This window comes from Engystomops pustulosus, chromosome 6 (genome assembly GCF_040894005.1).
Source record: "Engystomops pustulosus chromosome 6, aEngPut4.maternal, whole genome shotgun sequence".
NCBI lineage: Eukaryota > Metazoa > Chordata > Amphibia > Anura > Leptodactylidae > Engystomops > Engystomops pustulosus.
Genome location: NC_092416.1, coordinates 116,924,223 through 116,952,109, shown reverse-complemented (window position 1 = coordinate 116,952,109; position 27,887 = coordinate 116,924,223). Strand labels below are relative to the sequence as shown.

At 40.1% G+C, this 27,887-nt stretch overlaps 1 long non-coding RNA gene across 1 annotated transcript; it reads left to right on the top strand.

The window, feature by feature from the left end:
• The first annotated feature begins 1,037 nt into the window (after positions 1-1,037).
• LOC140066044 (uncharacterized) lies at positions 1,038-27,887 on the top strand. The gene is made up of 3 exons (XR_011848080.1): positions 1,038-1,098; positions 27,173-27,367; positions 27,569-27,887. It is a non-coding gene; the product is annotated as an uncharacterized lncRNA (long non-coding RNA).

Sequence of the window (27,887 nt, the reverse complement as noted above, 5' to 3'; positions counted from 1 at the left end):
ACACTAGTGCCAATGTACCAGCTCAGTGCCCTATTAGAGCAAGGAATATTCCAACATATAATTAGAGTGTCATGCGCAGACCATCCATAAAGAAGTCATTTGAGCCATATTAAAACAGCCATATTTAATATTCCATGCCGTGTACTGGGAAGCGGGAAAAAAATTCCAAATGCAGTGAAATTGGTAAAAAAAACGCATTTGTGCTGTATTCTTGTGGGCTCGGATTTTACGGATTTCACTGTACGCCCCAAATGACATGTCTACTTTAGGTTTTATAATGTTTTCATACATTTAATAAAATTAAAACCTGTACAAAAAATTTTTCTGGATTTTGCCATCTTCTGGCGCTAATAACTTTTTTATACTTTGGTGTTGTGCGGAGCTGTGGGTGGTGTTGTTTTTTGCGGATTTTGGGATTTTTAGGACAGTGCGACCTTTTGATCACTTTTTAGAGAATTTTTTATTATTAAAGTGGCAAAAAAGTGGCATTTTCGACTTTGGGAACGATTTTCCAGTACAGGGTTAAATGCAGTGAAAAACTGTTATCATATTTTGATAGATCGGGCATTTTAGGGCCAGTAATCATATCTCCGTTCAGTTGCCTTCTGTTATTTTGTTCAGTTATTGTGTGCCAAAACCATAGATCAGGTAGATGAGGTATAGTGGTAGTCCTATGAGTTTGTCCACCCTTGTTTTTTGGCTAAAAAAAACTGAAGAAAATAGCTGAATTGAATGGAGATGTGATTATTGGCCTTCACCGGTAGTGTTTTATTGTGTCATTTGTTGTTGACAAATTGTCTAAAAGCTATTCAAAAAATTGTAAGCTGTATGCAAGCAATCTAGACAGACAATGAACTTTGTGAAAAAATAAAGGATGTTTAAAAGTTCATATCTATATCTTGATTACTGGCAAGAAGAGCTTGGTAGTACTTGAAACCTGTGTAATGACCTGATGGGTCTGGATATGTGTCACAGATCTTTGTTACATCACAAGATGGGATGGGAATTCTCTTATGTTGTTTAAGGTAGCCGTGGATCCAGGCAGTATAAGAGCAGTATGCAGCAAGCGTAACGACCTAGGAAAATACAAAGCATGAGGTTGGAGAGTTTTACAGTTCATGTTTGTTTCAAACAAATGCTGAAGTTCATCACATTCATGACAACAAATAGACACAGTGACAGACTTCATGTCATAAATTTGTGGCCTGATATACGTCCCCCATAGGTGGACGGCCTTGGTACGGTGAGTACAAAAAGTGGCTATATTTTCTATGGAGATGGTGGGCGTGAGCACCGCTCACCTTTCCTCCTCTCCAGCGTACCTGAATTCACCCTTAGGCACATGCACACACACCGGTGGCCGCCGTACCGTAGCACAGTGGGCACATGTTGGTGCCGGGGAGAGGAAGAGGGGGTGAGTGCCGCTCACCCTGCCCCTCTCCATAGAGCAGTGGTGGCGAACCTATGGCATGGGTGCCAGAAGTGGCACTCAGAGCACTTTCTGTGGTCACCCAGGCCTTTACCTCAGCACAGAGTTTGCCAGGCAGGACTCAAGGCTTCTTCCTGCGGTCCAAAACAGCCCAGGACGTGACATGCTCAGCGCTATTTTAAAGCGACATACTTGGCTGCCAGGACTACAGGACAAGCAAGAAGGTGTGGACATAGATGGATTATTGTTGGAGCTCCTGCTCAGGGTCCCCTGATTCTTCCTCAGGGGACCCTGGAGAGAAGCTACAATTCAAATTTCTCCATTTTTTTTCTATTGTATTGGTGTCCTCAGGATGCCAATACAATTGAAACCTGTGATACAGCAGGGATCAATAAGTTATTGCCTAAATTGTCATGTCGGCACTTTGCGACATGTAAGTGGGTTTTTGTTGAAGTTGGGGCACTTCGTTTCTAAAAGGTTCGCCATCACTGACATAGAGGAACATGGCACACGGCGGCGTATGCTTAGAACAGATAGGACATGTCTACAGAACGGTATGGTGCCGCACATGTACGGCACCTTACTGCTCCATACGGACCCGCGTGCCCATTGCCGGCCTATGGGGGACGTATATCAGAAGTATATACATTGCCATATATACATCGCCCAACGGCTGTGTGAATGTTCCTTACTCTGTTGACTAGGTTTTGTATGTCCTAAAACTAGAACATATAAAAAGTTGCATGTATTGGCTACAATGTTTTTTTTAAGTAACAGTAAATATGATGTTCAAATCATTACCTGACTATAAACTCTACGATTTGTTGAGGTATTTTCATCATTCAAGTCTGATTTATAAGCAGTTTGTAAGAACAACATTGTAGTAACCAAGATGAACAATAAACTTTTAGCTCTGCTAAAATAATGTACCTCTTGCAAAGTTTCAATCGCATTATAGGTATTAGTGCACACTATTCACCGACAAAAGCCCCTATACAATGTAGATATTAGTGCACACTATTCACAGGACTTCCTTTACAATCTAGCTATTAGCGCATGCTCCTTACTAACAGGAGCACCTTTACAATCAAGTTATTAGTGTGTGTTATTCACTAACAGGAGCACCTTTAAAGTCTAGGTGACAGTGCACACTTTTCACTGACAGGAATACATTTATCATCTAGGTATTACAGCAGGCTATTCACTTACTGGAGCACCTTTACAAACTAGGAATTAATGCACTTTATTCACCGACAGAAGCACCTTTACAATCGATGTAGTGCATGCTACTCACCGACAGGAGCACATTTACAATTAAGTTATTTGTGTGTGCTATTTACTGACAGGAGCCTTTACAATCTAGGTAACATTGCATATTATTCAATGACAGGAGCACATTTATGATCTAGGTATTACTGCACCCTAATCACTGACTGAAGCATCTTTACAATTTAGGTATTAGTGTTTGGTACTCACTCAAAGGAGCGTCTTTACAATCAAGATATTAGTGAACGCTATTCACTGACAGAAACACCTTTACAATCTAGGTATAAATGTGCAATATTCACTAACAGGACTATCTTTACAATCTAGGTATTAGTGCATGCTACTCACTGACAGGAGCACCTTTACAATCAAGTTTTTAATGTGTGCTATTCACTGACAGGAGTAGGTTTACAACCTAGGTAACTGTTCTTGCTATTCACTGACAGGAGCACCTTTACAACCTAGGTAACAGTGCACGTTAGTCAATGACAGGAGCACATTTATGATCTAGGTATTACTGCACACTATTCACTGATTGGAGCAACTTTACAATTTAGGTATTAATGAACACTGTTTACTGACAAGAGAAACTTTAGAATGTAGGTATCAGTGCACGTTATTCACTAACAACAGCACCTTTATGATCTAGGTGTCAGTGCATACTATTCACTGAGAGGAGCACCTTTACCATCTTGGTATTAGCAAGCACTATTCACTTACAGCAACACCTTCCAATTTTGCTATTAGTGCACACTATTTACTGACAGGAGAAACTTTACAATGTAGGTATGAGGCCACGTTATTCACTAAAACAGCACCTTTATGATCTAGTTATTAATGCATACTATTCACTGACATGAGCACCTTTACAATCTAGGTATTATCATGCACTATTCACAGATATCAGCACCTTTATGATTTTTCTGGAGCTGAAAACTATACAGACACAGGACATTCAAGATCTTGCTGGATGTTGCTTTAAATACTAATATTCCTGTTGGTCTTTATGCTCTAGGTCAGTGGTGGCGAACCTATGGCACGGGTGCCAGAGGTGGCACTCAGAGCCCTCCCCATGGGCACCTGGGCCTTGCTGTACTCAGTGCTATCTTAAAGCGACAGTGCTGTTCGAGACTACAGGAGGAATGGGAAGGTGTGGGCAGGTCAGGATTATTAATGTAGCTTCAGCTTCAGGCCCTAATTTTCCTATTCAGGGTAACCTGAATTTGTCACTCTCTCTTTCTACTATATTGGTTTTCTTGGGATACTGATACGATTGAAAGCTATGAGCGAGAAGGGAGCAAGAATTTACTGCTTAAATTGCACTTAAATGTTGGCACTTTGCGATAAATAAGTGGGTTTGGTTGTAGTTTGGGCACTCCGTTTCTAAAAGGTTCGCCATCACTGCTCTAGGTATTAGTGCATGCTATTCAATGACAGCAGAACCTTTATGCTATAGGTATCAGTGCACACTATTCACTGACAGAAGTACCTTTACAATCTTGGTATTAGTGAGCACTATTCACTTACAGCAGCACCTTTACAATCTAGGTATTATTGCACACTATTCACTGACAAGAGCACCTTTACAATATATATATCAATGTGCGCTATTCACAGATAGCAGCACCTTTATGATTTTTCTGAAGCTGAAAACTATACAGACACAGGACATTCAAGCTCTTGCTGGGTGATGCACTAAATACTAATATTCATGTTGGTATTACAAGTATTTCTGCATAATCCTTCATAAGCAATAATAATATCCCTGATCTACAGCAACCTAATACAGTTCTTCATTGTGCCCTAAAAAGGGTTATTATTTCATATTTCCACTTATCCGTAATAATAGCAGTCTCCTCTCTATACCTAAAAAGGGCAATTACTGGTTTTGAGAAGTCCCTGCCTATCTGATCGACCATACGAAGAGCAGCAACCTCTCCCTAGTTCTGTCTCCTGTGTGGAATTGCATCTGGACATGTGACTCTGCTATTATACTGTACATGTCGCGCCGCCATTCACAGGCATTTCGGTCAATCAAGCAGATTGACCCGGATCCCGAATAGCAGGACTTGTTCAGTCTGTGGGTCCCGAACTTTGCAGTTGGGGTTGATTCATCATTAATCTCACAAGATCCATGTGAGTAGATTCTAAAAAGGTTGAAGGGGAATGGTCAAGTATAGAGCTGATTTTATACACAGGACATGTAATTTTGGGGAGGATCGCCATCATTATCCAGGAGCGAATCCTCCACAAAATTCCCGCATCAAGTGCTGCCGATATGCACGGCCATAGCTGTGATTTTACCAGTGGCATTTGCCAGGTGATTTTGCCAGTGGCATTTAAAGCGTTGGGGTTAGGCCAAACCCAGACCCCAACTTCAATTGAAGATTGGGGTTGAGCGTGGAGGACCTGAACCCGCACAAACCCAGACTTTGCAGTTAGGGTCCACTCAACACTAATTAACTTATTTATATAAAGAGTTCAATGGCTCTACATAAACTAGGATAACGTACTCTTTTCATTGGTGCCAGGACAGGATCAATCATTTTGTATTATGCACCCTGTTCCCTCTTGTCTATATTATATGTAATACATGTTAGTTTATGTCCTACACCAATTATAAAAAAAGAAATGATAATGTTTGATGATCTTATGGAGATGCTTTGGGAAATGCAGCTTAGTTCCGGTTGCTTGAACTCTTCCCGTTGCTGCATTCCCAGCTGCCATCAACCAGGAAAGAGTTAACACGGACAGGTGATGAAACTCATGATGCTTTCTGAAGCTTCTGATGCAACGTGATCCAGGAAGGGGGATGTGAAATCCCCTTAGACTGTAAATTTAGTAACATGATGGAGAGTGTTGTTTACAGGTAGGAGGTGAGTTTGTTGTATCCAGTATTTCAAGTGTAATTATAATGGCTTCCATTACAAATGACAGGCTCAGTGACAGGTTTGTATGGGAATGTATATGTGATATGCCATGAATATAACATGGTGGGACAGGACAGGAAATAGGATGTATGTTACTCCTGCTGCCTGTCCACATCCCGGGAAGAAAAGAGCAGAACACTTTTTGGATCGAAGTTGAAATATCACCTGGAGGAAACCAGTTCAGCTGGTTCTGCAAATTGTATCTGAGTGCCTTGTGCTGCCAAAACCGGGAGTAAAGTGCTGAACATTATCATATCCTATATGTGTGTCAAGCTTTTACATAGCTAATGAGGGAATTGGGAATAACAAACAGCAGTTAAAGGGACAGAAGCAATATACATGGAGACCCAGGGAGATGGTATCCTTTTCCTCTTTTCAAAGAATAAATAGATATGTAGCTGAATCAATCCATCTCTTGTGGCAGGTTTATACCACTGCCTTTATAGTGTAGGTGAATTGCATTTTATAGTAGCTATTGGGGGTCATTTACTAAGGGCCCGATTCGCGTTTTCCCGACGTGTTACCCGAATATTTCCGATTTGCGCCGATTGTACCTGAATTGCCCTGGGATTTTGGCGCACGCGATCGGATTGTGGCGCATCGGCGCCGGCATGCGCGCGACGGAAATCGGGGGGCGTGGCCAAACGAAAACCCGACGTATTCGGAAAAACCGCCGCATTTAAAAACCGAAAAAGTGTCGCTCGGGACCCGCTTACCTTCACTCAGACGGCCTCGGTGAATTCCGGCGCGTTAAAATGCTTTTCAGCGCAGCAGCGCCACCTGGTGGACGGCGGAGGAACTACCTTATTAAATCCCGTCCGGACCCGAATCCAGTGCAGAGAACGCGCCGCTGGATCGCGACTGGACCGGGTAAGTAAATCTGCCCCATTGTGTCTTCAATGCCAAGTGAACTGAAATGTCATCATGGTTCCAAATTAGGAACTAAATCTCCCTCCTAGAAAGAGAATGGCCATGAAGGACAGATGAACCCTCTCGCACTGCAGAAATCTGGGACAGGCAGGAATTTCATACATGTACAGTTACAAGCAGAACAAGACACACCGGTCAGGGCTATATTTTTATCCAGAGCCTAATATCCTATCCTTCAAGAATCACATATGATAAATGTGGATACAGCAGCTAAGCTAAATAGAATCACTCATTATAAATCGGGTTGCATCAGGTTGCATGTATGCCATATATTAATAGATATAGGTTATTAACAGACTGTTGAGGCTGCAGTTAAAGGCATTCTGGGCTCCAGGCTGCTGTATATTTTTTCTCTTGTGTAATAATTCCGCTTTATTCTTTATGGGATACAGGAAGTGACATGAAAGGCAACAGCTCTGTGCGGGAACCACAGAATCTTTAATGAGAAACTGAAATTACAGTTGCAAAAACTATTTGTATTGGCCCGTAAAAAGAAAGAGAGAACAATTGAACTCCTGAATTTTTTCCTCAATTGTGAGGATATATCAGGAGGATTCCCAATACATGCTTGCAACAAAGAGCTTCAGCGTATTCCACATGTATGCTCACACAGTGGTATTTGGTCTCCAGCTTGGCTCCTCACCCCTGAAAACAGGAATAGGAGTAGGCACCAACAGTTACAACACTATGGAAACATCCGTAGCAAACGCTCAGTGGAGGCCTGACATGGAGGCACCACTCTGACCATAGCATAACAATGCTCTCAAGTTCACGCTCTTTGGAACCAAACAAGCCACAGTAAGGCTCAGTTCACGCATGGCCGTTAGGATTTCCGTTTCTCTTTCCGCCTTAAAATGTAAAATAATGAAACTTGAACAGATCCGTTATAAATCCCATTGAAATCAAGGTAAATTGTTATGTCATCCGTTGTCATCTGTTGTCATACAGTGATCGTTTATTCTTCAGTTTTTTTCACAGAAAAATGACAGAGTTTGCAGTTCCTTTTTTCCATTTAAAAAAAAAAACTGATTCATAATGGATGATGCCAAAGTGACCATAACATATGACAATAAAGGGGTATTCCAGAAATCGGCATAATTCATATACAAATTGGTCCTCAAAATATAAGCTAATATATAATTAATTGTTATTAAAAATGTTGCTCCTCTTAGCAGAAAAATGCTGCTGACATGAATTTAATGAAGAATTAAAATGCTACTGGCCCTTTAATCAGTCCGTTGATTTCTTCCACGCAGAGCAGACACAGGACAAAAGATGGCTGCTAGTCACATGTCCACATCACATGTCCTGCACCTGCTTGGGCAGGTCATTTTATTGTCACTAAGTTTGGCTGTAGCTGGTTGGTTGCAGTGCATCCAATTTGGCCAGTCTTGTGGTGAGACATTATCTTAGTGAGGTAATGTGCAGTGAAACCAAAAAAGTATGTTAGATCATCACTGGGTGCAGAACAGAGGTAGGAGGAGTTACTGAGAACTAAAGGATCATGAGACATGTAGTTTCCAGTGGCGGCCATCTTGGTGATAACTCTGCATACTTTAGAGAGTCCATAAAATTTTGTAAATCACAAAATCAAACTATTTAAGCTCCATTTTGTGACTAATGACATTGAGTTTTGTTGTATTAATTTATTTATATCATCATGGGTATTTGTATCAGACGTTCATATTCCCGGAATACCCCTTTAAGTGATTTTTCTAGTTTAAAAATTTTTTTAGATGAAGAAATAGACAGATATAGATAGTCAGAGTCTATATCTGTCAGAAATAGTTAATATATAGTTATATATATAGATAGATGGATAGATAAATGGATAGAAAAGCAAGATAGTTACATAAATAGATACATAAATAGATACATAGACAGACAGATAGAAAAGCAAGATCAATAGGTAGGTAAAAATTAGACATATATCGATGGCAACTATTCTGAGATATAGATAGATAGGTAAAAATATAGAAAATCAGCAGCACGGTCCTTCCAGCAATAAAAGAGAATGGGTGCTATCATGTAATTGTCACCTGCAGAGTATGGCAAATAGATCCAAAAGAAAAAAGACAAAGGCTGGGTTCACATCTGAAACGTTGCTAGGTGGAATAAACACCACATTTTTTCACACTCTGGAGTGCTTCCGTTTTTCTTTTGGATCTAGATAGATAGATAGAATTGAGGGATGGAAAGATATACAGATTGAAATACAATAACTTTGAAATGAATCATCAATGATAGGACCAGGTCTGTCCTGAAACAATCAAAAGAGATCTGCAGCATATTTTGTGTATTATTCACTCTGTGAACTTCACATAAAAACTCACATGCAAAGACGCTTAATATATTGAGGAGCATTTATTATTTTTGGCGCTAGGTGTTCTTTTTTGGCACCCTTAGCTGTGATTTGCAGTGTGATGTTATATTGTGACACATGGCCTTAATGTATTAGGCACACTGTAAGAAATGTCAAACCACCTTCATGAAGGGTTTAGAAGTTGGTAGACTTTCTTTTTGTTGGTCTAAGTTTGCGCCAAAAAATGCACCAAAAAAGAGTTGTGAGGGGACTAGAAGTGCCGGAAAAGAGTTGGGATACAAAAGCTGTGCCCTAATTGAGTGATGTTTCAGGAAAGAAGCTAAATAACAGCCATGGTTAGTAGGTAGGGGCGTCATCACATAGATAGGGCCTAAAATTTCTTCGTGGGAAAACCCCTTCAAGGACACAGCAAATTTTCACTTTAAGGACCCGGTCCAATTTTTTAAATCTGTGTCACTATATGCGATTATATCTTTGTGACATGCTTTACTTCATCTTACTGGTATATTTTGGTTGAAATGTTTTGCATTTATTTATGAAAATTTGTAGAATTTGGTGAAAATCTTGAAAAATTTGTGATTTTCTGATTTCTATATGTTGTGCTCAACACACAGTACGTCTATCCTCTCAAATAGGTTACTAACTATCAATTCTCAAGACCATGGACAGATTTCTATCCACTGGAGAAAACATAGAAGCTTTCTATAGCAGGACAGCAAGCAGAGATCTAGAAAACTGTGAGGAATTGATATATAAAGTATATTGAAAAATTGTATAACTATTCATTACACAAACAATATCAAAGATTTACTGAAAGTAGACAACCCCTTTAACCATATGTCTGCTTTATGTTGACATCATTTTTTAATGTTATTTTATTAGGATGTTAGGAGGCCTATTCATATTTATAGGGGTTTTAAAAGTTCTATTTATTAGATACTCCCCATACAGTACAACATTTTTACATTTCTTCCATCAAACTATTCAAAACAGCCCTTGTTAAGCTTGTTAACCATTTAAGAATTGAACATGAAATTTTGAATATAAAATTTTGACAATAAAGTGTTTATTTGGCCTTAAAATTTACATGTTCAAGCAGGATAAAATGAGGAAACACATCTCAGATTTTGTTGTACAGTTTCTCTCAAGTATGCCAGTACCCCACATGTTGATGTAAACCACTTTGTGGGCCCATAAGAAGGGAAGGAGCACCATCAGCCTTTTGGAGGGCAAAATTTGCTGAAACAAATTTCAGGCGCCATGTAGCATTTGCTGAACCTACAACATACCAAAACTAGAGAAACCCCTACAAAGTGGCCCCAATTGAAAACTAAATCCCTCAAGGAGTATATTTTGGGGTGGCTGTACTCCATCGATTATATTTTATTACCCTTCTTGGCGTGATGGCAAAAAATAATCTACCGTATATACTCGTGTATAAGTCGAGTTTTTCAGCACAAAATAACTGAAAAACCTCACCTCGTCTTATACACATATACATACTCAACCTCTGGATCTGGATCCTCGTCATGGCTCCCGATGCTCGGCGCGGCTCCTCTTCTTTCTTCTCTGTGCTGTAATTAGCCGGCAGAGTCGCTCCATGCGATCTGCCGGCCGGCGCACACTATGATGACGTCATAGTGTTCGCTGGCCTCGGTCACGTGGAGGCGTCTGTGTCAGCTGTTACAAAGAGAAGAAAGAAGAGAAGCCGAGAGAACCGGAACATCAGGGAGCTGTGCCGGGCCTCAGGACCGGTGAGTATGTAAGTTTTTTTTTTTATGCGCTTGGCTGGCTGGCTGCATACTATATGGGGCTTTGCAGGCTGTATACTACTGGGGGGCTGGGCAGGCTGTATACTACTGGGGGGTGGGCAGGCTGTATACTACTGAGGGGGGTGGGCAGCCTGTATACTACTGGGGGGCTGGGCAGGCTGTATACTACTGGGGGGGGGGGCAGGCTGTATACTACTGGGGGTCTGGGCAGGCTGTATACTACTGGAGGGCTGGCAGGCTGTAAACTACTGGGGGGCTGGGCAGGGTGTTTACTACTGGGGTCTGGGCAGGCTATATACTCCATGGGGGGCAGGGCAGGCTGTATACTCCATGGGGCTTGGCTGGCTGAATACTCCATGGGGCTGGGCTGGCTGTATACTCCATGGGGCTGTGACCGATGCATTTCCCATCCCAGTCAATAGGTTTTCCCAGTTTTTGGTGGTAAAATTAGGGGTTTCGGCTTATACTCGAGTATATACAGTATTTTGCTACAGTTTTTCACTTCTATGTTTTGTTTTATATACCATATGGCATTGATATCATGTTATTTAATATGGGTCAGTATATATATTTATTGGAATGATTGTGGTGTAAATGTGACATTTTGATTTTTTGCTTGGTACAATGTGAAAAAAATCTTTTTTCTTACAGTATTTAAGGTACAGGTTCATTAATATGAGGCATTTAGGGGACTTTTTAATAATTTTTAAAATTTTATTCTTTTATTTGGAAAATTTTCTATCACTCTACCACTGTTGTCCATGGTGCCTGTGATGTGTCTGTAACTCCACTGGAAAACATTGGGGCAGATTTATCAAGCTGTCTAAAAGTAAGAATGTTCTTAGTTGCCCATGGCAACCAATTACAGCTCAGCTTTCATTTCACTAGTGCTCATGAATATTTTAATGGGAGCTGTAATTGGTTTTCAGGGGCAAATAAGAACATTCTTACTTTTAGACAGCTTGATAAATCTGCCATTTTGTGTCTGCTCATGCCAAGGACAACCAACTGGAAAAGGGATGCAGATGCCTTAAAATGGACTGTTGGCTGGTTGTCCTGCTGCCAAGTGGCTAAGTGTGAGAAAGTCAATATTGCAACACAAAGTTTCAGTTGCTAAGGGCACCCAACAGCGGCAGCATGTGGGCTGTCCCATCTGTGGAGAAGATGGAGCCGTGTTGGAGGTGCAAACTTGTAGATGTCCATGCATCTCATTGTCCTCTGGTCAGGAGGCTGGAGAACATGCCAAATAAAAGTCGTTAGTTGGTGGAATCCCACTATCTGTCTTCAGGATGTATTAATAGTGAACCCAGACATGTTACCAGTGACTGGCAAGACTAGATGGATTGAGTTTAAGGCTACATTCACACTGCCGCATAGGGGACATATATAGGGCCGATATACGTCAGCTCCGTACCCCGTGAAAAGATAGGACATGACCAATCTTTTCACGGCATACGGCGCCTTCGCCATATATCCCTATGGAGAGGGGCCGGGGTGAGAAGCGCTCATCTCCTCCTCCTCTCCCCGCACCATGCCGTGTGCCCGCCATGCTACGGTACGAGGGGCAGCGGCAGTGTGAATCCAGCCTAAAACTGGTTTTGCGACTGTGACACATGTGTTTGAAACCTGTGAAGACCAGTTCATGGTCAAGTTCATATTGGGCAAAAACTTTCCTTATTTCTTTCACTGGTGGGAGAGTATCCCATATTGTGCCAAAACTGCATTTTCAATAGGAAAAACCTTCTGCTCTGTGTGCTATCCAATGATCTAAAAGGGACAGAACAGAGGAGTTACACACAAAACTTCCTGAGGTGATGGTGGGCCGAGTCTCACTGTCTAAACTGAGATCAAAATGGGTTGAATCCAAGGATTGATGAGTCTCTACAGCTGGGACTTACAAAGTCTTATGGACTATTGACAATGTGATATTGACAATGATATGTCTTGTACTGTGCATAGCCTAACTTTAACCCATCACACAGATTGATCTTTTAAATGCAGGTTCTCATAGAAGTGCAGCCATAGGTCAGGAGGGTGTTCCTTCCCCTAGAGGTTGTGGGTCAATGTAATTAGGCAAATAAGAAGTTGTAATACGTTTCAAACGCAATGAAAATGCAACCAAAACGCAACGTATAAACACGCCCTGAGGTTTATTAGGAGGTTTGTTTAAAGAATATGTGTGTGAACAATGCCAAAAGTGGCATCCACAAAAAGGAATGACCTATGATATTTGGTTTGGGTAAAGAGGTTTATGAATGCTGTATTTGTCATGTGTCGTAAGGTGATGCCACACATGGCATTTTGAACCCGTTTTTGGTCCATTTTTAAGCTGTCCATTAAAAAACGCATGCATTTTTTAAAAATGCATCTGTTTTTTGACAGGTTTTACCAATTATCTTAATTAAAACTAGTAAAAAACTGATGCGTTTTCAAAAAACGCATGCGTTTTTGGACAGACTGCTTAAAGGGGTTGTGTCACCATAGCAAATGGCTGTAATTGGGTCCAATGCATTGTGACAAGTACTTTCACCATTTACACTTATTACAAAATCTGCAGCCTTACTGAGATAACTCCTTTTGTCCTGGTTGCTGGCGCCCCTGCTGGTAGCTGTGTCCCGTCCTGAGCTACAGCTGATCTGGACGCGTCTGCGCACAGGGATTCCCCCAGCTGCTATGCACTACAGATCACTCCACGGGCTCACAGCTCCTCTCCACACTGAGAGATCACCTGACACACTGCAGCCAATACGAAGTGAGAGAGGAGGAGGGGCAGAGATTGTGCTGTGATGGCCACTACTTACCAGCTCCTCAGGAGCTTCCAGCAGCAGATACAAGGTAACTGCAGCCAGACACTGCTGCACAGAGGAGTCGTCCCCCAACATGGATCATAGCAATGTAGCAGCCCTCTCCTCCCTCCACCATTAGTCAGGTCACACAGGAGGCTACAGCAACAGATACAAGGTAACTTCAGCCAGAAATGACTATCTGCTGCACAGAGGAGTCCTCCCCTAAAATGGATCATAGCAATGTAGCAGCCCTCTCCTCCCTCCACCATTAGTCAGGTCACACAGGAGGCTACAGCAACAGATACAAGGTAACTGCAGCCAGACATGGCTATCTGCAGCTCAGATGAATCCTCCCCTAACATGGATCATAGCAATGTAGCAGCCCTCTCCTCCCTCCACCATTAGTCAGGTCACACAGGAGGCTACAGCAACAGATACAAGGTAACTGCAGCCAGACATGGCTATCTGCTGCACAGAAGAGTCCTCCCCTAACATGGATCATAGCAATGTAGCAGCCCTCTCCTCCCTCCACCATTAGTCAGGTCACACAGGAGGCTACAGCAACAGATACAAGGTAACTGCAGCCAGACATGGCTATCTGCAGCTCAGATGAATCCTCCCCTAACATGGATCATAGCAATGTAGCAGCCCTCTCCTCCATCCACCATTAGTCAGGTCACACAGGAGGCTGCAGAGATAACACAAGTAACAGGCTGAGCTCTGACCTCTCCTGATGCAGTCCACCTCCTGTACTCGCCACCATTCACTTTCCCTCCAAGCTACACTGCTGTCCTGCAAAGGGGCCTGACTAGCAGGGAAGTAGCTAAAGATCAGTAACATGTGAGAAGCTGTCACCTATTTATCTATCCAAGTCCTATTATCTATCACCTGTCATCTTTCTATCTATCTCATATCTATCTATCTCATAAATATCTATCTATCTAGTGATTTAGTTGCAATTCAATGTATTCTCACAGCATCATGTTAGGTCAGGCGGACAGTATAGTGTAAATGTGTCGGAGGTCTAGAAAAATGGAGGGACGGCAAACTCCATTGGTATCCTCACTTTGAAGTGACTTCCTCAGGGGTAAGTGTCACTTTGGAGTGACGATACACGTGGGGTTTGCCTCCCCTGCACCCACCTAGACTTCCGCCATGCATGTCAGCCTGACCGACCATGATGCTGTGAGAATACATAGTACATGTGTAGTGTGCAGGGGGCGCCAGATTCAGGATTTCTGGTGCACGTTCTTCATGAATCTGGTGCCCCCTGCACTGCTTTGACAGACTGCACCAACTTTGGTGCACTTTTAACATGGGGCCTATGACACATTTCTATTGGACTACTATTGGATCAGTAAATGCAGGGACTATTTGAGCACAGCAGGTGGAAGGAGACTCTGAAGGCTGAGCGCACTGTAGCACTGAGTTGTGCAATAACTGCCGCTGTCAGTGCTGTGCATGTACCTGGCCCCTCCCACATCTGCTTCTGTGTGGAGCAGAATAGAGGCTGAACAAGCATCATAATAACAAATAGAAAGGTATCTTTAATTCCAGGTAACCATTACAAATAGATTTTTGAAATATTTTAACCTCTTTGACAGCTTTTTGCAGTCAATTGTTTCGTGGCATAACCCCTTTAAAAATGGACCAAAAACGGCTTCAAAACGCCATGTGTGGTATCACCTTTATACAAAAAAAAGAAACAGTGAAGACCAATTTGTAATGCTTTGTGCAGCGCTGCGTAATCTGTGAGCGCTATATAAATAAAGAATTATTATTATTTTAGTGAAAAGACATATCACAGAAGCATGTGGTGAAGATTAATATTTTGTACTGTTCATCCCGTGATACATTTGTTACAAAGAAAAGTGAATGTGATGTTCACATGTGTAAGTTTTATGGGAAAGACTGGAAATACCCATGGCGCACACTTTCACAAATGTTATATAATTATGCTGAATCAGAAGTTTCCCAAAAAAGTGACCAGTGTGACATGTCCATAAACCTCACATGACGCATGATTGCATCCAGTCTGAATTTGTGTTGGAGTAGTGCTTCCACCCTGTTCAAAGTGATGTATATACTGATGAGAAGCCTGATGGTTCGGAACGAGAAGAGGAAGAAATAGATGAACCAGAGTCATCAGTAGTTTGTGTGAGGGAATCTGAACAACCACTGATTCCACTTCGTCCCTTCTAATAAACCCACAGGTAAGTTAATGAAAGAATCCAATCTTTCAAACCTCACTGTTGTTGATAACCCAGTGTATGATTAGATGCCAATAGACTACAATCACATGGTGAGGTAGATGGTTGTGTTATTACACAGGTCACTCATGTCTCTCAAGCTCTGAATGTTTTAAAAAGCAAAATGATGAAGCAACATTATCATGAAAAACCTAAAATGGAAACTGAGTGCATGGATGGTGGCATTCACCAAGAAGATCATTGTGAGGTGGTTGATGCCAATGAGAACGCTGCAAGTTCCATTTTTTTTTAGACATAGTTTTCTATCTCCAAAGCAGGAGTGCAGTAAAAGAAAACAGAGGAGTAACCCCTTCATTATCACACATACTTTTGGCTTTGAAACTGCATTGGAAGAACCGAACATATAAACTAAGGGCGCTGTCACACGTTGCGTTTGCAGACGCAGACCAAACCGCGCCCACCGGGGCGGTCCGCGGTCCAATCGCATCGGCGTTTCTCTATGTTTCTATGGAAATCGCCGATGCGATCGGACCGCGGACCGCCCCGGTGGGCGTGGTTTGGTCTGCGTCTGCGTCTGCAAACGCAACGTGGGACAGCGCCCTAAGGGAAAGCTGAGTAGAAGAGAGAGCTGGAAAAGTTGGGTATGTCTGATTAAGTTTAATTAGTTGCCAGCTGGAAGTGTTGCAAAAGTCATCACCATGCTTCACAATGGGGATAGTTTGTTAAGGGCGCGTTCACACGTTGCATTTTGGTCGCGTTTTCATTGCGTTTGAAACGCATATACAACAGCTGATGAGAGGTGATTTGCCTAATTACATTACCGTTTAAGTTTGTAAATGCAATGTTAACGTATGTGTTAACAAAACCCATGTTTATGATGCGTTTTGTAAACGGAAATGTTAACAGTGATGTAATTAGGCAAATCACCCCTCCTCAGCTGTTGTATATGCGTTTCAAACGCAATAAAAGTGCAGGTCAAAACGCAACGTGTGAACGCGCCCTCAGGGGACATTGTCAGTCTGGGCCTGGGATCCATACAGGATAAGTAACATAATGGGTGTAATTTATTATATTCAGGCGGTCCCCTACTTAAGAACACCCGACTTACAGATATCCCCTAGTTACAAACAGACCTCTGGATGTTGGTAATTTACTCTACTTTAGCACTAGGCTAAATAAACAGCTGTAACAGTTATCAAAGGTGTCAGCAGTTAAGCTTTATTGTTTTATCCCGTTTCTTATGACAATCCAACATTTTTCTCGAATTTTGCTCAATTTACAATTATGAAATATACAGCTGCTACTTGCATACAAATTCAACATTGATAACCCGATCGCATGCGTTTCTCTGGAAACGCATATGCGATCAGGCCGAGTCCCACCCTCTTTGTGCTAGCGTCGCATTATGAACGCAAAACTAGTGGACTGTGTGACCGCCCCCTAAGAACAAACCTACAGAACCAATCTAGTACGTAACCCCGAGACTGCCTGTACTGGCTCATCATGCACCAGCATATGATGAAAACAGTGCGGCTGTCGTACGATTGTACACCAGCCCCTGGCATTTCTGGAATATAACATATTGTAATTTTAGATCACTACAAATATTGTAATGTATTGTTCTGTATGAAAATAGAGTCTTCAGGATTATACTGAAATAAGATTTGTAAAATATAATGCAGGAATGAATTTAAGATCAGGACAGATGTCATTTATGTTCAGCTGTGACGTAGTACATATGCTATGACTCTGGATATGCCAGTTGTCTAGCAGTAGCCTTTTCACTTCCCATTCCAAACATAAGTTTGCTCAGCTGAGTCAAGTGAACGCCTGAGCACTTACAGCGCAGTTCGGCATTCCTATTGTACAGCACGGCAGTGTCTGTTAGCGTTATCTGAGGTTTCCAATAACACTAGCAGTGTAACACTGCTGCATCTGTTGTAGCACTAGGAGCTGCTTACTTTAGTGAGCAGCTCCAAGTGCCTTTTTCATAGGTGACAGATCCTCTTTACATTTTTTTTTTTTCAGGGCGCGTTCACACGTTGCGTTTTGGTTGCGTTTTCATTGAGTTTGAAACGCATATACAACAGCTGAGGAGAGTTGATTTGCCTAATTACATCACTGTAAACGTTTCCGTTTACAAAACGCATCGTAAACGCGATGTTAACGCATGCGTTAACAAAGCATTAACATATGCGTTTTGTTAACACATGCGTTAACATAGCGTTTACAAACGTAAACGGTAATGTAATTAGGCAAATTAACCTCACATCAGCTGTTGTATATGCGTTTCAAACGCAATGAAAACGCAACCAAAACGCAACGCGCCCTCAAACTTTCTGCCTTTTCTCAGACATCCTAACAATTTTACAATGCATTGTATATTTATCATCTTTGTTTATAATGTTTAACCTCTTGATGCTCAGCGTCCGATATCTAAGTCACCGCGATCAGCGTCCAATATTTCAGACGCTGAGCTGATGCCGGTTCAGCTCAAGATCTGAGCCAAAACGGCGTCGGGAAACATGGGGTGCCGCCTATACCTAATAGCCGGCACCCCAGTGTAACTAACAACCGCGGTCAGCGCGACAGCAGCATTTAACTTGCCTCTGGGCGGGTCTTTCCCCCACAATCGACCCCCCCCCCCCGAACCGTTTTCGGGTGGGGGGCGCCGATCGTTGCTATGGCATCTCTGGTGTCCGATCGGGACCCCAGGGATGCCTGCAGGCACTGCCTGTAAGATGGCGTCTGTGACGTGTGCATGTGCATAGGCTGACACTGCTAATACCCTGCAATACATCACTATTGCAAAGTATTATCATGAACAAGCAATCAGGTGAAGTAGTAAAAATAGTAAAAATATATCACAAAAAATGCCCATAAGCCCCATAACATATAAAGAGACATATAACGCTAAAAAAAGTCTACATCATAACAAAAACCCCACATATATAGTATCACTGTGTCCGTAACAACCTGTAGTATAAAAGTAAATCATTGTTGAACTGCATGATGAACGCCGTTAAAAAAACTGTTAAAAACCTGCCAAAAATTATTATTTTTACCTATTGAATCCCACAAAAAATACAATAAAAAGTGATCAACAAAACATATGTACTCCAGAATGATACTGTTGCAAATTACAACATCTCCCGCAAAAAAAAAAAGCCAGAAAAGTTAAAATGTTATGCTACTTGGAAGATGGCAATACAAAAATGATAGATTTTTCCCACAAATTTATTTGGCAAATTTAGTAAAACGTAAGAAAATATATTCATGTCTGATATCCCCGTAATCGTATCGACCCATAGAATAAAGATACCATGGTTATTAGGCTTTACGGTGAACAAAGAAAAAAAAAAGGAAAACCCAGTACAGAATTGATTATTTTCTACTCCTGCCCTCAAAAAAAAAGTTCTAAATTTTCAACAATAGGGAATACCATTCCCAAAATGGTAACACTGGAAAAAGCATCACATTCCGCAAAAAAAAATCCCATCACATGGCCCCAATAATGAAAAATTTTATAGCCTACAAAAGGGGTCAATGAGGAAACTAAAAACCTGGCAGCTGCAGGGTGCTCCTTCCCTTCTGCGCCTCACTGTGAGCCCATAAAACAAGTAATGGCCACATGTGGGGGGTCTCTGTACTTGGGAGAGATTGCAGAACAAATTGTATGGTGGATTTTATCTTTTGGAAATGTGTAAATGAACGTATAACCAACACAATTTGACCATTCTAAATTTCACCTCCATTTTGATTTCATTACTATGAAGATCTCAAGGGGTTAACAATCTTCCGAAAAGCTGTTTCTGGTAGCTTGATGGGTGCAGATTTGAAAATGGGTTGATGCATAGGGGGATTTTGATGCTAAATATGTAAAATTTCATTCAAAACTGTATTTATCCCCAAAATAGTCAATTCGGAAAATACGGAAAATCGAAATTTGATTTGTAAGCACATCAAAATAAATTATCCAGACATTTCAAAAATTATGAAAATGTAAAGTAGACATATGGGAAATGTTATTTAGCAACTTATTTAGGTGGTAAATCTATCTGCCTGAAAAAGCAATGATTTCGAATTTCGACAATGGCAAATTTTTAAAAAAATTCATAATTTTTTCTTTTTTTGTAAATAAAACTATACTAAATTGAAGTACAATATGTGGGGAAAAACAATCTCAGAATCGTTTTGACAAGTAAGTGTTCAAAAGTTATAACCATATAAAGCGACGCAAGTCATAATCCAAAAAATCAGGCTGAGCCTTAAGCTTTAAACTGGCTACGTCCTTAAGGAGTTAAAGGGGTATTCCAAGAATAACCATAATTCATATACAAATGGGTACTCAAAATATAATCTAATATGTAATTAGTTGTTATTTAAAATTTTGCTCCCCTTAGCAGAAAATGTTGTTGTAATACACTGTAATGAAGAATTAAAATGCCACTGGCCCTTTAATCAGTTGGTAGTAGTGCATCCAGTATGGCCAGTGTTGTGGTGAGACGTCATCTCAGTGATGTAATATGCAGTGATGGCAATTACACATCATTACTATGGTAACAGAGCAGGACAGTCTGTTATATCATCACCGGGAGCAGAGCATAAGAGGTAGGAGGGGTAACTGAGAACTAAAGGATCATGGGACTTGTAGTTGCCAGTGGCGGCCATCTTGGTGATAACTGCATACTTTAGAGAGGTCATAAATTTTGTAAATCATAAAATCACACTATTTAAGCTCCATTTTGTGACTAATGACATTGAGTTTAGTTATATTCATTTATTTGTATCATCATGGGTTTTGTATCAGACGTTCATATACCCAGAATACCCCTTTAAGCTTTTAATCACATCAATTATCAATCAACTATAGCTCCAAATCAAATGAACATGCACCAAAAAATAGAATTGTTAGAAATTGTTATTCAAATATAAATATAGTCTAAATATCTCATAAAATGGAGCTCACAAACTTTATTGTATTTTGTTTCAAGAGGAGGAGGCCTGATGTTTAGCTGTCAATGGCATTTGTAGTTCACCAGTGCATTGGTGCAGCCATTACTATTTCAGGGTGCATTCACACGTTCAGTTTTTCAGATGCAGTTTTTGATGTTCAAACAATGAATGGAGTGAAAGTAGGAGGAGGAGCAGCACCTTCCAATTATATGCAATAGAAAGGGGAAAGAGTCAGCTCACCTGGAGTCCATACGGCAATGTCAGGAGTGTTGGAGTACGGTTAACGTGCGTTTTTTCAACATGCATCCGTTTTTGACAGGTTTGACCAATTATCTTAACTAAAACGGGTCAAAAACGGATGCGTTTTCAAAAAACGGGTGTGTTTTTTGCCGGACTGCTTAAAAACATCCCAAAAAGGCGTTCAAAATGCCACGTGTGCCATCACCCTTAGGAATAAAGAGAAACTGAGATCAAGATTGGCATCACACTATACAAACTGAGGTAGTGGGAAAACTGTATTGAAGTGGCTGGAGTCAGATGACATGAGTTTTGCTGCTTGATAGGTATTTTTATATGAAAATTAGAATTAATGTAAATGCTTTTTCTTTAAGCCCATGTTAACAAGTGGGAATGATCCAGTGAGTGATCATTAAATAAACACTATCACAATTTGCTGTCCACTACATTGATACTGTATGTGTGACTGGTAAAACACAGACAGTAACGATGAACGCTTCAGGTATAACAAGTTAAACAAGTGCTGAACAACGGGTTATAATGCAACCCATGGCCACATCGTGGATTGTGATTTCCTTTACCAGTCTCCTCTGATAAGATCCTACCACCCTTTGTGTCACATACAACTATATATTTGTCATACGAGTAAATGTCTCCACTGAGTGACAGTATGTGACCAGTAATGTGCAGTATCTCCCGGGGGCAGATATCTGACCTCACACACTCAACAGACTCATGCTCTGCCTGGTAACAGCGAGTGATTGGTCAACACAGGATGACTGAAGTAGCAACATGAACCTGGGCTGCACCGTCCTGTATGTGAAACTCTAAACACCCTGGGCTTCTCCACAAATAGAAACAAAAATTGGGAAAGTCCTTGTTCCATAGAAATTACATTCAGTAACCAAAGAAAGAAAATCAATTATGCTTAAAATTTCATAAAATAGAGACCTGGTACTGTGTATTTTATTGTGTTTTTTTTGTTGTTTTATTAAAAATTATTTTTCTTATAATCCATTTTTGTGGAATCCACAGACACAGATAATGTTTTAGGACATGGCAAACCAAAATATGGAATTCTTTGAATTGTTTTAAATTGTCGTTCAAAATAATTTATTTTCATGACGAAAAAAAGGGAATTAGAACATTTTTTTTTTTACTTTTGTTTTTGTCCCAGGAAGGGACTAGAAAATGTGACAGCAAGCCCATTAGCTTCTGTCTTTGGAAGGACCTTAAAGGGGATGAACTGTAGCAGCTGCATCTGCAAACATCGACTGCTGCGTGTGGGAGGGGATTATCAGCACTTTTATGTTTTTAAGACCTCCTTAGGTTCCCTGGTCAGGATCCTTCTGTGATTGCACAAGTGGAGATCCTGAGCCCATGCAAAATACATGATGTAGCTTAAAGGGGTATTCCAGGAATATGAACGTCTAACACCAAAACCCATGATGATCTAAATAAATGAGTATAACAAAACTCAATGTCATTAGTCACAAAATGAAGCTGAAATAGTTTGACTTTATGATTTACAAAATTTATGGCTTCACTAAAGTGTGCAGTTATCACCAAGATGGCCCCCACTAGAAACTACAAATCCCAAGATCCTATAATTCTCAGTTACCCCTCCTGCCTCTTATGCTCTGCTCCCAGTGATAATGTAACAGACTGTCCTGCTCTAGTACCATAGTGATGATGTGTATAACTGCCATCACTGCACATTACATAACTGAGATGACGTCTCACCACAACATTGGCCATACTGGATAAAGGGCCAGTAGTATTTTAATTCTTCATTACAGTGTATGTCACCAGCATTTTCTGCTAAGGGGAGCAACATTTTTAAATAACAACCAATTACATATTGGCTTACATTTTGAGTACCCATTTGTATATGAATAATGCTTATTCCTGGAATACCCCTTTAATGTAAGGCTATCCAATGAATGCTTATTTGTCATGGTGTGCTAACGGTTAAAATACATTAACCCCTTAAGGACGCAGCCAGTTTATAGCTTAAGACTCAGACTCATTTTTTGTATTCTGACTTGCATCGCTTTGTATGGTTATAACTTTTGAACACGGTTACATATCTAAACAATTCTGAGATACTTTTTCCTCACGTGTTGTACTTCATTTTAGTGGTAAATTGTGGCTGATAAGTTTTGTAATTATTTACAAAAAAAATTAAAAAAAATAATGAATTTTTTTGAAAAATTTGCCATTTTCGAAATTCTAAATCATTGCGTTTTCAGGCAGATAGATTTACCACCTAAATAAGTTGCTGAATAACATTTCCCATATGTCTACTTTACATTTACATTTTCATCTGATTGCTTGTTCATGATAATATCTTGCAATACTTATGTATTGCAGGGTATTAGCAGTGTCAGCTGTGCACATGCATAGGCTGAGACTGTGCCTCTAAGATGACATCATCGATGCCATCTTTCAGGCAGTGCCAGGATGCAGCTCTGGGGTCCTGATCGGAACCCCGGGCTGCCATAGCAACGATCGGCGCCCTCCGAAGACCGCGCGTTGGAGGTGATCTTGGGGGTAAGACCCCCGGAAGGCAGGTTAAATGCCGCAGTCGCACTGACCACAGCATTTAACAGGTTAACCACCCACAATCGGAGCTCACTCTGACCGCTGGTGTTACACTAGGGTTACACTGTTAGTGCCACTGTTACACTGGGGTGCCGGCATCAGCTCAGCAGCGGATATATCTGCCTCGGCGCGGGAAGGGGTCAATAATTATATACATTATAATAATTTAATACATAACTAAATAATTATATTGTTGTTTCATTCTTGTACACCTTGGCATTATAACAGTAGTTATATTCTTTGGCATAGGAGCAGTATTTTTGTAGGTATATTCATGAACATATGAGGCCGTATTAAAGTATTTATAGTCTTGTACATAGGTGGCAGTATAATTATATAACTACAATTATTCTTATATTTGTACATAGGTGGTCATATTGAAATACTTATGTTCCTGTACATGGAAGCAGCATTAAAAGGCTTACAGGGAATCCACCATCAAAATCCAGTATGAAAACCGGGGACACTTACTTGTACATCCAGGCTTCGTGACTGCGGTAATATTCTTATATTTGTTATCTATGGCCCCTTCCTTCTAAAATCAACTTTTAAAAATGCTAATGAACCTGAAGGGCTCTACCAGAGCCCCTTCATTCTCTGCTGTTACACTGTGAGGATCACCTCCCCCTCCCACTATGTGCTGCTGCTGAGAGAATAAAGCAAGAAGAAGGAAATTGATGAGAACAGCCTTCAACAGAGTGGAGGGGGCTCAGGTACAGATCTTCTGGCTCATTACCATAAATATAAAAGTTTAGAAGGAAGGAGGCCATAAATGACAAATTTAAGAAGGTCACCACAGTCAAGGTGCCTCGATCTATGAGTAAGTCTCCTGGTTTTGATGGTAGATTTCCTTTAATTTCATGTATATAGATGACTTTATAAAAATCATATGCATTGTGTAGTTTGTCATGACAAATAAAAATATTTTAGGCATATCGGCTGCCAGTATCGTAAATGTTGAGTGCATTTTATAAAATATTATTTTGATACTATTATTTATCATGTTATTTATAGAATGATCAGTATATATTGCTTATTACACAATATAATTTCGTATTTGACATCTTACTTAACACTTAACAGAATTTTTTCACACAAGAGAAAAGCCTATATTTTATAGTATATTTTGGTGTATACATATACACTATATACACTATATGTATATATACATATACTGTATATATATATATATATATATATATATATATATATATATATATATATTTTATAGGTTTCATATATTTTTATATATATATATATTGGTTTCATAGTTTATTTTATTTTATATTTATTTTGAATTGTTATATTCTTTTTATTTATAATTGCTTCTTTAGGGTTTCCCAAAATTTTGTCACACTAGTTGTGAGTATGACCTCATTGGGTTTTACTATTTTTACAGCTGGTTTCTTCTGTGAGCTGAAGGGAATTGCTCTATACAGTCATCGTAAGACAGGGAGTGTGGAGGAGGTGCAGCCACAGGAAGTAGATTTTACTGTGCTTGTTCCCAGATCTTGTCTGTTGTATTGTAGGTTTGATTTTTTTTTGAATATTTGAGATCGATACAACATTGCCTGCCCTTGCTCACTGCTGGTAAATATAAGAGGAGCTGTGAGTGCAGAGTAGTGAAGTTCACCTCTGACCCTAAGTGGTCTAGTTATCTACCCAACTAGAAGTAACTGATCACTATCAACAGCACAGACAGCAGGCAGAAAGTTTCTATGTCAGCAGCAAGGATCAGCTCATTGTGAAATCATTCATTAAAGAAGCTTCACAACAGAAAGTAAGGAGGGGAAACTAAAGTGAAACTTGTGTGTAAAACTCTACACATGTTCTCAATCTTTTAAAACATTTTATATGATAATTTTTATAGTTGTTATATACTAAGAATTTAATTAATTCAAGTTCATTTAGTCTTGATCCACACTTCTGTAATGGCACAAAAGTTATTGCCCATTAAATGAATAAGAACAATTTAGACAATTTGGATCCATACAGTATGAGTACTGCCTAAAAATTAATTTTCACGAGAAGCGTGCCGTCTTTACTCTTTGTTTAGCCACTGGCCATTTAAATATTATTTTTAAATAAATGAATTGTTGATTTCATGTTTCCTTATTTGGCACATGGAAGATTTGTTGCAAAAAAATGTTGATAGCAATGATACAAAATAAAAATCTGCTATATAATTTTGATTTTAGATTTTGTCACCTGTATTTTTTATATGCAAAACTTGACAATCATAAAATGATTTATTGCTTCAAGGCATCCAGCATGTTATAAACAATAAAATTCCATGTATTCAAGGGTTAACCAGTTCATAGTGCTAACTGATAAAACAACCATGGGCTTAGACAAATACTTGAGGTAGACCTGAGCTGTGTAAATAAAATAATGCACATTGTCTCTGCATTGTCTTTGTCTAAAGCACATTGTCTCTGCATTTTGGAAGGTTCACCTACAATGGTTTAGTGAAGTGTTTTCAGACTTTTGCAATGAAAGTGTAAATGTAGCAAACAAATAGACTTCATGGAGCACAGAGAATAGCTGGCTCAGATGGATTGTTATTGTGTTTATGGCTATCCTTTACTAGAAGGAGCACATGAGTATTAGAGAACAAGGCAAGAAGCGACAGGCCCTCAACACTTGACTTTGAAGTTGGCAATGCCATTCTATGCATATTACTTTACAGAACGTCTGCTGACAAAAAACTGTATAAATAAGGACTTATATTTTTCTGTCTCACAGGTTTATTTTCTTAAAAAAAACACATGCATGAAACCTCTCTTAAAGTACAGAACTATTGTATGTATTTAGTAATGAATGAGAATTGGCTTTAAAGGGGTATTTTCATTTTAGCAAATTAATGTTAATGTATGATAAAAGTATACAATTTTCCAATATACTTTGTGTTAATTCCTTCTCTGCTTGCTGTCCTTCTATAGAAAGCCTCTAAGTTTACTACCAGTGGACAGAAATCTGACCATGATCACACAGGTGCAAGGCAGTATAATGTGCACACAGGTGCACTGGTATAATGTTTTCTAACCATGAACCAACTTATTTGTAAGGTTGCCTTGTCTTAAAACTACCACCTGGCTTATAAAGGCTTTCAACTGACTGATACACAATATAACTAACATAAATGACCCACAGATCGCCAGGGTGACGGGGTCCTATTCCCCTTTCCCTGCAATAAAAGGACTACATATGAGCAATGAACACCAATAATTACACGTTTATCAAAAATATATGAAGGAAAAAAGCTGAAGGGCAGGAATTCACCAATGGCAAATACATTGCTAAGATATTCAATAGGTCTCATGTATTATTAGGGTACTTTTGAAGCTACTTTTCTAACTTGTTTGCTTTTGACCTTTCAAAACTGACCACACGGGTCAGGATGGGTCCGGAGTCTCATAGACTCATTTTTGATGTGTCTTGTTTCTCCAAACAACATGCCACATGTTTCCAAAATTCTTGGAAAATGGCACAGAACAATAATAAATATGAATTTATTGAAAATTGAATAGAAAGATTTATACAATAGCCCCACTGTATTCAGTAAGCAGTCTTGCATTTTCAAGATACTGGAGAGAAAACTACCAGAAGTCACGGTGGCCTACATCTTCGTGCTGACTGCACGCTCCATCCACCATTTTGCCAGCAACCGCCATTTGCCTGCTTTATGAACTGTTGCGTGATTGTTAAAAACATTTTTCTTGTTTGCAGGTGGACCTGGGGTCATGAATAAAATACCAACTGGTAGATAGATATGTGCAACTGGCTCCCTGTGTTATCAATCCCCACACAGGCCTTTTTAGGGATGAATGTGCTGTCGTTCAATAATGCATTGTTCCAGTCGGTGTAAATAATCAGCCGATGCCACAAGATCATACGAATCTGGACATCTTAAAATACAGAAAGGTAAGCCAGTGGCACTTCATAGTGGCATGTGTTGTTGGTAATCACATGGATAGCAGACGTATAAATGGATTCATAAAAAACATTGCAAGATACCTATCACGTTAACTGCTTAATAGCTGCTGCCAATGATGGCTCTGCCAAACAGCATTTTGCAATGGCCTCTTCCTAACCAATTCCTATATCCTTGTGTGATTTTATCAGGCACAAGATGTGCCTCCCTAGATGTGAATATAGCACTGTAACTTCCGCCATATCAACCATCTCATCTGACACAATAGCTGCATCATATTACGAGGCAGAGGAACTGTGTACTGGAGTCCCACCCTCTCTACAACCTGTGGTTATCCAGCTGCAACTCTCAACGGATGACAGATTGCCGGCCACAGCTCTGAGCCCTCCAGCCAACATAACTCAGCCATCTAACAATGGGCTCATAGATGATAAAGTAGAGAATGTACACAGCAGATTATAGCTGTTGCGTCCCCGTATACATATCCATGTCACATCATAAACAAGGTTT